The 14,881-nt window shown below is 40.2% G+C and overlaps 1 long non-coding RNA gene across 1 annotated transcript; it reads left to right on the plus strand.

Moving 5' to 3' along the window:
- The first annotated feature begins 8,041 nt into the window (after nucleotides 1–8,041).
- LOC117520409 lies at nucleotides 8,042–13,457 on the plus strand. The gene is made up of 3 exons (XR_004563640.1): nucleotides 8,042–8,164; nucleotides 10,367–10,374; nucleotides 13,445–13,457. It is a non-coding gene; the product is annotated as an uncharacterized LOC117520409 (long non-coding RNA).
- Nucleotides 13,458–14,881: the final 1,424 nt, after the last annotated feature.

The following is a 14,881-nucleotide window of genomic DNA, read 5'->3' on the forward strand; positions in this document are numbered from 1 at the left end:
ACATTACATGGAGAAATGTGGCAGGGGTGGTATTTGAACCCTGAGCCTTCTGAACTGAAACCAAGCGCATCATACACAGTGGCCACCTTGATTTAGCAAATATTAATTAGTGGAGCAGATAAAAGCATGAAAATTGGTATTTACCCTAAAGATAATTTTTGACTATAGTGGCATCGCAGATGCATCCATTTTCTAAAATGGCTGCCACGTGTTGTTTTATTAGTAGCTCAGGCTCTAGACCACCAAAGGTCTTGATCCTGGTGCCTAATCCTACAATTTTAAGGATGAGGAATGCAGTGGTACTATTTATATCCCCAAACGATGGGTCAGGGAGGGATATTATTTCTTTTTCGTGGACCGCCACCGTGTCTGCCACTGCAGTTTTCACTTTAACGTGTTAACGCCAAGAAATTTCATCCAATTCTTTTCAGATTATCTGGGGACATTCATGGCCCCCTGAGGATGAAGTCTATTGATTTTGGTGACCCTAGAACCTTCCCTCTAGCGCCACCATTGGGTCAAACATTTGAAGAGGATTAGTGTATTTTTAAAAGCTTTCATCTAAATCAATGAAATCTAATGGGGGAGTGTTTGTTTGTTTTGTTTGTTTTTAATGACAACAAAAAGAGGTCACACAGCTGCAGTGAATGCTGAAATGCAATACTTAGCTCTGAAAACACAACTGCAGTGGCATAGTGACAACAAAAACAGAGGTCACAGTTATAGTTGAATGCAACATTAGTTCTGAAAACACAAGCCACCACAGTGATAAAGAGCAGTGCACTTAAACTCTGCCTTGAAACATTTGCACTTTCCACTGCATCCCTTCTTGCATCCACAGCAGAGGAGTTCACAACAGGCCCTGGTAGTGTCTGGTGATACAAGACGTTCAGCTGTGGTCTTGTATCCTGCCCACTCATCTGTATATAACACTGGATAGCTCATTGGCCAATATTTCTGAAGCAAATCAGCCGCCATATTACCATTCGCATGTACCGCTCCTGAATGGTCTTTTCTATTGATCTTTAATGAGCCACATGCAGTTTTATTCTTTGTGATTTTGCAAAGAAAATGCCTTCATGTGCAGCTATAAACTGCACAAATCCTCAGTTCAAAGGCTGTGGACGAACTTTTCACCTGTGAGTTTGATTGAAATGGAAAGTAATGAACAATAATTTGAAGAGTTCTATCCCTTATTCCAGCATATAGGCATAGATGATAATAATAATAACAACAAAAATAAGTGGTGCAGCTTGTGTGTAGCCACATGTTGAGTTTTGTGTTGGATGAACTATTTTAAGACATTTATTAGGTCTACTTGTGCATAGTTTTGGAGCTTTAGACGTTGTTGCTACAAGCTTTATTACTAATATTAGGCTGAAGCTCATAGAGCTAATGTGTAATAAATATTAACATTGCAAAGGAAAACCAACTCTCCTGTAGCTAGTTAGTGTTTTATTCTTTCAGAGCAACTATAAAAATCCACGACTACTATATTATCCATCATGACTTTTGTTACCCATCTACTTTTATTCTTGTTCACTTTTGTTCATAATATATATATATATATATATATATATATATATATATATATATATATATATATATATATATATATATATATATATATATATATATATATATATATATATATATATCAGTAAGATTGCTGATGATTACACAACACTTGTATAAACTTTAATTAAAGAATCATACTTTTTAGAATTGAGTATTTGTCCCAGTGAGATGTGAGTAATTGAGGATAGTTGGGGTGAACGTGTCAAAGTACTAAAATAAAGAAAGGAAATTAATCAAATAGGTAATCATGGCAGACATAGATTAGGAGGGATGAAGGTTACATTATCTGGTGAACAAAAAAAGGAAATGCCGTCTGTGTGCGGTCCACATAACTTGTGAGTAGCAAGATGGCCGCCCATTTGCTTCAGCGGTTTGTACGGAGTGTGTGGGCCAGTGAGCTATCCAGTGTTTTATATATAGATCAGTGATCGTGCTCCATCTCTGCCACGTGTTGAATTAGCTCCACATTTCAGTATCTCATCTCAATCTTCCTGACACAGAACACATTTATTCCAGTCTGTGGTCTGGCACTGTGTATCTGACATTCCAGGCTCAGTAGGGTCACTAACGTGAATAGTTTGGCCATTGTCTCACAATTCACTATGCTACTTAAAAAACAGTATGTAATAGCTCTAGCACCACCAAGCCAGCATCAGCTGAAACCACCAGGAAGGTTTTTCAGCTGACAGCACAGTTAATGGAAGACTACAGTTAGGACTGCAACAGGCCAGTCAAGGTCAGCTGAAAGTATACAAATGTACATACAGATTAGTCCCAAAAATCGGCATTGGACCCAAACCAACTAAATACTGACATTTTGACCAATGAAATAACATGTTCAAATCAGTTTGAGCCCCTCACAGCCCCTTCATAAATGCATGCTACTCAGCTAGATTGCTGATGTTAGCTATGTTAGCTATCTTACTTAATAATGAGGATTAATAAACATAGTGCTAGTATAAATGCATTCAATTAAAAAGCTTTCACATGTTCATTGTTGAGTACTGAGAAAAACCGCTCATACATTTCTTGCAGTTATCAAATCTGCCTGATTCTGCTTGATTATTGTTCTTTACAACACTGTTTGTCCTCTTTGTTCCAGACTAATACATATATCTGAAATTCAGTTTGCATTTATTAAATTCCACGCAGATTAAACGTAGCAGACACGGATTATTTGTTATAATTGTTTTAGCAAGTTTTAAGGGTAACATGCATGCAGTTTCTTATTAACGTGATGAAAAGCATAAAAAATGACATTTTTGTAGTATAATATTAATTTACAATTGTCATCATGTCGATTCTCTATATGTTGTTTGACTGCAGCGACTCTGGCACGCAAGGGATTATGGGATACATCAATAGGGCGAATGGTTTTACAATTATTTAGTTACCTGAATATGTTGTTACGTAGGTGCTAGCATGTTGTAAATAGTACGACTGCATTCATCACCCTTGAATATGTTGGATTAGCCACCAAAATCAAGAGCCTTGATGGTCTAGAGCCTGAGCAACTAATTAAACAACAACCCGCTGCAGCCATCTTGGAAAATGGCTGTCTCTGCAATGCCCCATAGCCAAAAATGATCTGTTTGGTATGCTCTAACTGTGCCAAATTCCATGATTTTATCGTCAAAGTCACGATTCCCTCAAATATTGTGCATATGTGCTCCACTATATGTGCTCTATGTTTTTATAGCCAGTCCAAAGCAAATTGTTGTGTAATTGCTAATTCAAAATTTTTCTGATTCATCAATTGCACCTATATAATACAGGAAACACTTAATTTTCAGAAATATGCCAATATTTCTGTTTTTTAAATAAATGTGACAAAGTGACAAGTGACAAAGTTTTTTATTCAGCACACAAAATATTCAAATAGAAAAAAATGAACAATTCCACAAACAAACACATACAAAACTAGTGAGTCCGAAAGGGTGTGGGCTGAAGCAAAGCTTATTAGCGCCCACCCCTGCTAGTACAAGTCCAACAATTCTAATCAGTCATATTTACATAAATACAAATTCACTACTACATGTCGACACACAGACATACACATCAATATACTATTCACTTATAATTATATTTATATAGTACCAGATCACAAGAAAGTCGAATCAAGGCACTTTACGCCAGTAAATATAGAGATAATCCCAATCCTTTGACAAATATTAAAAATAAATTAAATGGTGAAGTCTGTAACTTCTTGTTGACTATTTAGGTATTGTTCTTTATTTATCTCAGGTGGTGGGTGAACTGCAAAATAATCAAAATAATAATAATTTTCGTTGGATGAGCAACGAAGTCAAGATGGCGCCTGTGTGTGGGCTCGCCACTGTTCGGTTGCTTTTATGTCAGTTTTTGGCATTGATTTTCACATTGTATGCCTTTTTGTTAGTCCTCGTATCCAGTAACTGTGCCTATGCTGTCCGGACTTATGATCGCAGCTCTCTTTTTAACATCAAAGAGTCTATGGAACGCTGCTTTAATGACAGAGACAGCTACAAACAAACTTCCCCCCCACCGTTTGTGTGCGCGCCCACTTCCCCGGAATACCTGCTGCTGTTGCGAGTCCCAGGCAATCCCAGGAAGAACTCGAGGAGGAGGAGAGGGCACAGGGCCGGCATGCAGTGCGTAATCAAACGGGTCATGTGGTCAGCCGGTTTCTCCCATTCGGGGAGGTTACCGGTGGTTGCAAATGGTTCCTCTTCAGTGGGACGCGAATGAAATCGCTGCGTCACAGCCACCGCTCTCTCAGAACACCGGTATGGAGTCTCTGCGATGCTGGCGACGAGATGGAACGGCTCCGTGGCATTCGTGCTCTCAGATGTCTGCCCAGCTTTCATCTTGGCCTCAGGCCCCACCATCACCAACAACAAAAACAACGGAGAAACAGCTGATCCGCCGGTACAGCCGGGGACCATGTGACCGCGAGAGCTGGCTGGGGGATGACATCATCAAGTCGGATTGGTCTATTGAATGCGCACTCGATAGCAAACAAAGCTTTTTCTCTCAACGAGCTCTTTACCAGGGAGAGCTTGGACTTCATGTTCCTCACAGAGACGTGGCAGAAGGACAGAGAGTTTTTTTACTTAAACGAACTGTGCCCTATCGGCTGCTGCGCTCTCGGGAAGCCCCGCCTCTCTCGTAAAGGTGGAGGTCTTGCTGCTGTGTATCAGGACAGATACACATGCAGAGTGATTGACACTGAACACCTCTTCTTTTGAGTCACAAGTAATAAAGGTTGGCTCTTTAAACTCTTTTTACTGTATCTTAATCTATCGCCCTCCTGGCCCTGCAGGGGTTTTTCTACATGAGTTCAACAGTTATTTATCTTCTCTTATAAAATTAGAAAGAGTTTTAGTTCTTGGAGATTTGAACCTACACATTGATGATACTACGTCCAACCCAGCACTGGAACTTTTATATATGATTGCAACTTTTGATTTTAAACAACATGTATCAGGCCCCACCCACTCGAAGGGTCATACTCTGGACTTGGTGTTTTCTCTTGGCCTACACGTCACAAATATGCATGTGGAAGACGTCCACCTGAGTGACCACAGCTGTATTTTTTTTCAGGTTGATGTTCCCCCTGAGCCTAGGCCTGTCTCTAAAAGGGCAGAAAGGAGGATCATTACACAAACTACAGCTGACAGATTTTGTGCCTTATTTCATCCCAGTGCTTTTAATGACTGTACGGATGTCAATGATCTTATGCATCATTTTAACTCTCACTGTGCCACATTATTGGACTTGGTGGCCCCTTTCAAAACAAATAATGTCCGTGAGAAGTCATGTCCATGGATAAATGACAGTATCTTGGAGTTAAGAAGACTGTGTCGGAAAACGGAGCGCTTGTGGAAATCCACGCACCTTGAGGTCCATAGGTTACACCTCAGGGACCTTATTTCCACGTTAAATGATGCATTAAGAGAGGCAAGATCTAAATATTTCCATCACCTGATAATGTCCAATAAGGGAAATCCAAAGGTGCTTTTTAACACAATTGACTCTCTCGTGTCCCATGCTGCCTCTGCAACCTCTGAGTTTTGTAAAGCAGATGGCACTGACCTCTTGGAGTTCTTTGTTGATAAGGTCAGACACATAAAAAATGCCTTTACTGACCCCTTGTGGTCTGGTCCAGTCCGGCCTGAACTGCCACTACAGGTCTGGTCGTCTTTCAACCGAGTATCACTAGAAGACATTGCAGCAGTTGCAACTAAAATGAACCTGACCCATGCCCATTTGATGTCCTTCCCTCCAAGCTTTTTTTAGATACTTTTGACTCAATTGGGCCATGGGTCATGAAAATGTTCAACATGTCCCTGTCATCCGGTCTCTTTCTGAGCTCATTTAAACATGCTGTGGTGGAACCAAGACTCATAAAGCCTAACTTGGACCAGTCTGAGCTTAAGAATTTCTGGCCAATATCGAAGCTCCCCTTTCTAGCAAAAATACTGGAAAAAGTGGTAGCAAAACAATGTCTTTCCTTGAGATGCACAACATCTATGACACTTTTCAGTCAGGCTTTCGGAAACACCACTCCACCGAGACCGCACTACTGAGAGTGTCTAGTGATATCATGATGGCCGCTGACGCAGGAAGATGCACGGTCCTAGTCCTGCTAGACCTGTCCGCAGCCTTCGACACCATCGACCATAGCATTATGGTCAACCGGCTGCACGATCAGGTAGGGTTGTCGGCGTCCGTGCTGAAGTGGTTTGCCTCATACTTGGAGGAGAGGACCTTTAGTGTGTTGGCTGGCCATAAACTATCGAAAACAGCTGCTTTACAGTATGGTGTCCTGCAAGGTTCTGTTTTGGGGCCACTGCTGTTTCAACTGTATGTCCTTCCCCTCGGCCAGTTGATTCAGGACTTCAGGGATATTTCCTACCACCTGTTTGCGGACGACTTACAACTGTACTGTTCCTTTAAGATTTCAGAAGTCCACAAATTGAACTCTTTCTTTGACTGCCTGTCACAGGTGAAGAAGTGGCTTAATGGAAACCGTCTGCAGCTGAACTCTGAAAAAACTGAGACACTTATTGTTGCCCCTGACAGTGCTGTTCCTGTTATCAGGAGCCTCCTTGGTGACTTGGGCTTAACGGCAAAAACAAGCCTTAGAAACCTTGGCGTTATTTTTGATGAAGGAATGTCTCTTGCTCAGCACACAAGCAACCTTGTGAAGAATTGCTTCTTTCAACTGCGAAATATCGCCAAACTTAAACAATTGGTGTCACAGAAAGAATTAGAGGAAATCATCCATGCCTTTGTCTCCACGCGGTTGGACTATTGCAACAGCCTGTTCACTTGCCTGGGTAAGAAGGAGATAAATCCGTTGCAGTATGTCCAGAACTCTGCTGCGAGGCTTCTGACCCGCACCAACAGGAGAGCCCACATCACGCCTATCTTGGAATCCCTCCATTGGCTCCCTGTTGCCTCCAGAATTAATTTTAAAATCTTGGTTTTGACTTTCAGAGCACTACATGGTCAGGCTCCTGATTACATTGCTGACTTGATTCAGCCTTACACCTCAGCCCGCAGCCTCAGATCTTTAGGTCAGAACCTGTTGATGGTTCCTCGAACCTCCTTTAAAACTCGAGGAGACCAATCTTTTAAAGCCGTAGCGCCTCGTCTCTGGAACGAACTCCCTCTGTCCCTGCGATCCCTGGACTCTTTTGAGATGTTCAAAAAGCAACTAAAGACTCTACTTTTCAAACAGGCTTTTCATGGCCAATAATCTTTTAGTACTGAGTGTTTTACTGTATATTTTTATTGTTTTACCTTGTAAAGCGCTTTGTGACCCCTGTCTGTGAAAAGCGCTATATAAATAAAGTTCACTTACTTACTTACTTACTTAATAATAAGGTCGGGAGGCTAAATTTGTTGATGGTTTTATATTTGAAGCTTGATATAATTTCATGGAGTGGGTATTTTGCAAAAAGAAGCCTTATGTGGCATTGAGCACATTGGTCTAATGATTGATGTGAAAAAGTCCAAAAGTATTGCTCCTTAATAGATTTATTTGTTCATTTGTAAACAAAAATTGAAAATCAAGCCAAAGGTCTTTCACAAAAAGCAGTGTTGTGATAGATCAGACACATTAGTTTGTATTCATCAAAGTCAGTTTGATCTCAATTGGCTTTAAAGTAAAGAAGCCAGCTACACATTTCTAAACAATTTAAGGCCTTGTGACACATGACCTGTGCTTGTATGAATACATCTTAAATGATCTGACATAAATTTGTCACTCACTGCAAACTCAATAGGTGCTTTTTTATGTGACATACTGTATGTCCAACATCTTGTATGAAACCAACTTTACCTCAGTGGCAAATTTTGATGCAGCAAACTACTTAGGATTTCTTGTAATAATTACTTCACCCCACCTCCTGATATGAAGTCATATAAAAACTGTCCTGCTTGCAGAATTTCTGAAATAAGGGATTTAGTCCATGAGCCAAGCAGGTTTTGGGTATCACTTAAGGAGAAAAAACAAAATTTTGAATCCAGCCTCAGTGTATCATGGCCTTCACAAAAATGTATGGTAACCATCCATGGTGGTAGCTGTAGCCAGGTAGGGGTCAGTGAAGAATTACACAGAGGTCAAACTTTAAAAATGCTCCAATCATGTTGAAAACTATATCACATTACTTGCAGGTCATAACGATTCCAAAAAGTATAGTTTGGACTATCTGTGATGGAATGTTATGGGGTAAAAACAGCAAAAATGGTGACAAAGGTTAGTTTCAGTTTGTACAGGGGTCAAAAGTTAAAGTTGCTAAAATTCAGTACAAAATTATGCATATTATTGGCTGAAAATAAAAGGATTAATAAATGGAATAGTTTTGACTGAGTTGAATGTTTGGTCTCCAAAGTAAAAGGTTAAACAAGGTCAACATCTATTGGATTCTATGACATGTAACATATATTGCCCTGTAACATGATAACTAAGCATGACAGACGGTGCAAACTATTTCTTATTAGAACCCTATTAACCCAAACAATAATTTGCATAATTTTTTACTGAATTTTAGCAACTTTAACTTTTGACCCCTATACAAACTGAAATTGACCTTTGTCACCATTTTTGCTGTTTTTACCCCATAACTCCAGGCCATTCCATCAGAGATAGTCCAAACTATACCTTTTTGGAATCGTTATGATCAGACAAGTAATGTGATATAGTTTTAACATGATTGGAGCATTTTTAAAGTTTGACCTTTGTGTAATTCTTCATTGACCCCTACCTGGCTACAGCTACCACCCTGGGATGGCTATCATACATTTTTGTGTAGGCCATGATACACTGAGGCTGGATTCTAAGTGTTTATTCCCCTTAAGTGGTACTGATTTGGTCAAAATTGATGAGTGGCTCATGGACTAATTTATCAATCAATCATACTGCACGCATGATAAGATTTTCATGGAGACAGAAGAGGAAATTTAACATTTTTGCAACCTGACCATAACTCACATTCATGAATAAGGTGAGAAACCAGACCTTTTTTAACCCAAATGTTGTTGAATAAACTAAAGACTTATCCAAGAAGTAATAATAATATTAACTTAAATTTGGGCATGCTCCTGCATCAAGTCGCCAATAAAAACGTGCACTGGAGCTTTAGAGGTGCTGTGCTGCACTGCTGCTTCTGTATCTCAAAGCATCATGGGAGATTGCGTCCACTGCAGACAAGCAGAGAAAGACACACCCACATCTCCCTGCAGTAACGAGGACGAAGAGTGAGCCGGAGGCAGTAACAGAAAGAGAGAGAACCATCGAGTAACTGGAGGGAATGAAGTGTGGGTCTGAGAGAATAAATAAATTACAGTGAATTTAATTCTGATACGAAGAGATGACAGCAAGATGAAAATGAGGAGGCTGCACAAGACGGAGAGAGGGAGTGGCTGAATACAAATAGATCATTTTCAGCAGGCAAAGTTTAAACTCACACATTAGTGTTGAAAAATGTACTGCTATGCACAGATGTGTGTGTGTGTGTGTGTGTGTGTGTGTGTGTGTGTGTGTGTGTGTGTGTGTGTGTGTGTGTGTGTGTGTGTGTGTGTGTGTGTGTGTGTGTGTGTGTGTGTGTGTGTGTAAAAAGCACACTTAATCCCAGTGTTTGTTCATTTAACGATCTTTTATGCAAATGCAGACCATCAATCCATAAATGTAAAGTGCTGAGCGCTGCCGTTTAGCGGCCCCTTCGTTGATGGATGATGTGATTTTATTGCTTCTCTGGCAACTAAAAGCTGCCACAGACCTTTACATTCATGTCTGCTTGCTCAGCTCTTCTGAAGGAAAAAGGGCAGAAAGTTCACTCATTAATAATCAATGACATATTTTCCGTTCAACTCCTGCAGAAATTTTTTTATGTCTTCTATTTTGTGGTGTTTTCCCAGACAACACCTGGCAACATAACATGTGTCCTCTTTCAGGTGGTGAAATTTCTGTAGCTGTCATAGTTCTGTGTGCACATTCACCAGGGACCTCATGTACAAAGGTTGCGTATGCACAGAAACGTAGCGTACATCCGTCTCCATGCTAATGTTCAGGTTAGTAGTTGTGTGAAGCCATTTATTGTCAAACAACTGTGTTTACTCTTTTTAAATCATAATGGCAACAGAAATGAACAAAAAGACCCTGATCACAAGTTTATATACCCTGATCATTTTGGCCTGATAACATGTACACAAGTTGACACAAACGGGTTTGAATGGCAACAAAAGGTAACCATTCTCACCTGTGATGTGTGTGCTTGTAATCAGTGTGTGTGTGTAAAAGGTCAATGAGTTTCTGGGCAACAGACAGACCCTTGCATCTTTCACCCAGTGCTACACTGATGTTTCTGGTTTCTGAATTACAGGGAAAGCAAAAGAATTGCCAAAGAAAAGGTAACTGAACTGTGTAAAACAGGAAACAGATATAAAAAGATATCCAAGGGACTGAGAATGCCAATCAGCAGCATTCAAACTCTAATTAAGAAATGGAAAATGGGGGATTCTGTTGGAACCTAACCATGGTCAGGTAGACAAACAAAAATTTCAGCAACAACTACCAGGAAAATGTTATGCAAAGGAAAAACCCACAAACAACTTCAGCTGAAATACAGAACTCTTGTCTATTTCACATAATAAGGAGGCACTTGAAGAAAAATGGGCTGCATGGTCAAGTCGCCAGAAGAAAGCCATTACTACTGTAACGGAAAGCTGTGACCAACCTTCAATGTCCTAAGTTTGTATAAGCAAAGGCCATGAAAGTTTCTTCAAAAAGAAAAAACACAACACAGCAAGGCCTGGTATATCTCCAGGTGTCAAAGGGAGACCTTCCGCCTGATACAGGATGGCTTGGTGTCTTAAACCCCCACCCTTTCCAGGATTTAAGACTCCCCAAAGTGCATTCCTCACGGAGCTGCGAACCTCTTATCAAGATCCAAGAACAGATGTGCCAGCTCCCTGTCATATATAAAAAAAAAAAAAACAGACCACAGGAAGACATATGTGCCCCAAAAATCCTAAAATTATGTCTTTCCAACTAGACTCAAGAAAAAAAACAAAAACAACTCACTGAAGAATGCCATCAACTTCCTGATCACAGTCCAGTTTCTTTGATTAAAATTGATCTAGTATTGACCCCATTCACATTTTGGGAACTCCAAAATCCAGTCCATGGAACAAGAGTAACCCCTGTTGGACGAATTGGGGAAGGGCATGTGACCAACTCGTGCAGATTTAAGTTGTAACCACGTTTTAAACAAAAAATTGCCTTGTATTGTTGTAACAAAAAAAAAAGAAAAAGAAAAGGATAGAAAACATGTGACCATGTAACCTGATGCATGAAAAGTAATATACCCGGTATGTTATACTCAATTCATTGTGGAAAGTTTACCAAATGTGCTTTCTTTCATATGTATAATTGTGTTGTGTGTGTATTTCCATGGAAAACCATTTGCAAGAGTTATCCTACAGGACTTGTTTGGTTTCAAAGGGGAAATTTAGGAACAGACGCTGCTTTATATATATAAAACCAGACAAAGAAACTCAGACAGAACTACAGTACCCAGAATTCTTGGGGGTGAAGGTTTTGAACCTTTAAAAAAGGCTGCGCCCCGGGAATTTGCTCTCTTGCTTTTTCGCCACGCTCTTCCCTATTTGCTCTCTTCTCTGCTGTTTCTTTTTCCTGAGTCGCAAGACGCCGCATAGCTGTCAAGATTTACGACTCTTTGTTTGAAAGCACGTGCTGCTTAAAACTCATTTTTTGTTCGTGCATGCCAATAAGAAATTACTTTTCTTTTTCGTCAGATAACTTTTGCTCAACTTTTGTAAAGTTAAACGTGCAGGCGCATTTAACTTCCTTTTTCGATTTTTCAAATTAAAGACCTTTTTCTTTTTCAACTCCAAATTCCTTTCGTGAACATTTTTCTCCCAAAGTCAGCTATTTTTGTATTGAGTTAGATTTGACCCGGCTTCCAACATTACGACGACGAAAGAAGAATTTTTGATTTTTTTGATAGAGAATGAAGGCATGCTCAAACCTTTATTCTGACAAGCCCAGGCCACACACGCTGCAGAGATAAAAACACCCGGGTCAGCTGAGACGTCAACAGCGATTTGAACCGCCATCATAAGTTCCTGCATAACAACAGAAAGCGTCCCTGGTAACCAACAAAATCATGTGTGTTGATCGGCAGAGCCTCTTTGTCAAGGTCCCTGAAGCAGCTGTGTGACAGACGGAGCATCGACTGAACAGAGACGATTCCAGCACCTGACCAACGGAGACCGATCTGCACAGCGCCTTCAAAGTAAGACCGGGCTATGATGTCAGAAAAACAGAGTGGCTTTATTTAACTCTAACCAACATCATTAATCTTCTCTCAAGTTAATAAATACCAAAGTAAATTCCCTGCTAATTAGGACAAATTTAACTCCTAAAACTCCCGCTATGAAACCAAATTCTCTGAACGTCATATGATCATTGCTCATTGAATTTTGTCATCATTAAATTGCTCACTGTTATTTAACTCCTGCCAGAGTTAAATAAATATCTTAAATGTGTGAAGTTGTCTGTGATTTTTGTATGGTTATACAGAGGTTGTTTGAGACTGAGTAATTAAACTGAGATTAATCAGTTAATGAATGTTTAAATTAAAGTACCTATGCTTAAAAATAGGTGGTGCCCTTTTCCGACGTAAAAGTGATAATTTCAAATATCCTAAAACACATATTATAGTCTTGCTGTTTCTGCTACACTACACAAATGCCACAAAGTATCCACCTTACAATATGCCAAACAGCACAGAGAACAAAGTCCTTTGGAGTGATGAGACCAAAATTTAACTTTGTGGCTACAACTATAAATAGTACATTTGGAGAGGAGTCATCAAGGCCACCTCCATGCTTTCCAGTAGGAAAAACGTGGCGTACATCCATCTCCAGTTACAAAGCATGGCAGTGGATCGCTGATGTTTTGGGGATGTGTGAGCTACAAAGGCACAGGAAACGTGGTCAAAATTGATCGCAGGATGAATGCAGCATGTTATCAGAAATTACTGGAGGAAAATTTGCACTCATCAGCCCAGAAGCTGCGGATGGGACATTCTTGGATGTTTCAACATGACAACAAAACACAACAACAAAACACAAGGCCAAGTCGACCTGTCATTGGATACAGCAGAATAAAGTGAAGGTTTTGGAGTGGCGATCTCAATATCATTGAACCACTCTGGGAGATCTCAAATGTGCAGTTCATGCAAGACAGCCCAGGAACTGACAAGAACTAGAGGATTTTTGCCAAGAAGAATGGGTCGCTTTACCATCAGAGAAAATAAAGAGCCTCGTCCATAACAACCACAAAAGACTGAAGTTGTCATTGATGTTAGGGGGAAATACATCGTATTAAGAATGGGTGTATATAAACTTGTGATAGGGTCAATTTGGTAGTTTCTGTTGTCATTATGATTTAAAAAGAGTAAACACAGTTGTTTGACAATAAATGGCTTCACACAACCACTAACCATGAGTGAAAAAAATGTTTTTGTGTTATTATTCATATTCTCTGAAAAATGGCAAAACAAATTCTGCCAGGGTATGTAAACTTTTGAGCACAATCATATATGGGTGGATATAAAAGCATTTGCAAAGTGATGAGGAAAATAACATTAACATTGGATGTGTTAGTGTTGTTAGAAGATCTTGCAAATGGTGCAATCTGAGGTGAACATGTCTTTGGGGAACACAAGGACTTTCTTGCAAATGACAATAATTGTCTCATAAGCCGATTCCAATAACTGGAATTGCGTGCAGAACTGCGGCCGGTCTAGAGCGCAATACAGCGAGGAGCCAGGGGTTGTCTGTGCCCACACAAGTGCTGGCCATGCTGGGCTTCCTAGTAACAGGGGCATTCCAGCGGAAGCTGGACGTTCGGTCAGGAGTATGCCTGTCAACCTTGAGCTGAGCTATGCCAGCTGTGTGGAATGCAATCATCCGGATGTCATCCAGGTACATCACCTTCCAACATTAAAGCGCATGTGCAGTGAGAGCCAGTTTCCCTGTGGAATTGTAGCTATTGACTGCGCACATATTGCTATAAAGGCACCAGCACATGATAAATTTGTTTTTGTTAATAGGAAACATTTTCATTCTATCAATGTTCAAATCATATGTGATGCACAGATACACTGGGTTTGGGTGGGAACAGACTAGGAGCTGGTATGGTGCACGATGGGTGACTGCCTGGTATGTATATACTTTATTCACATAATTGTTCCAACTGAATACCAGTGCAGGCACATTTGGACATGTGCGCATTCAAAGATGTTTTATAGTATTAATGTTTTTTTTTTCTTGATGGTGAAACTACAGCTGCAGCACTTCTTAACAGATCCCCGATTGTCTCCCTGTGTTCAGTATTTGTCAATAAACGTGTGTGTAAAGTTGCAAATGTCACACACTTTCAGCTGTGGTGCACCTCACTTTTTTAACTTCAGTGTGTGTGCTGCTCTGAGCTCACAGTGTTTACGGCCTCAACACATGCTCCCACTAACATTTTTCCTATTTCATGTTTATTCCATTTGAGAGTGTACCAAATAAACTGTCTCTGTGTGTCTCCACATCATTTCCAGTCATCTGTAGCTCACACCTGGTATAATTTCTTTTCATCGTCATGTTGACTTATCTGATGGAGGGGATTCCCAGCTCCCAGGGTCCATTTACATGGATTTGCATATTTAAATAGAGGCATGGAAAGGGAGGATCTCTGTATGTGCACTCAATTCCATGTTCAGTGGGATGTACAAACGGA

The sequence above is a fragment of the Thalassophryne amazonica genome, chromosome 1 (assembly GCF_902500255.1).
Source record: "Thalassophryne amazonica chromosome 1, fThaAma1.1, whole genome shotgun sequence".
NCBI classification, from domain to species: Eukaryota; Metazoa; Chordata; class Actinopteri; order Batrachoidiformes; family Batrachoididae; genus Thalassophryne; species Thalassophryne amazonica.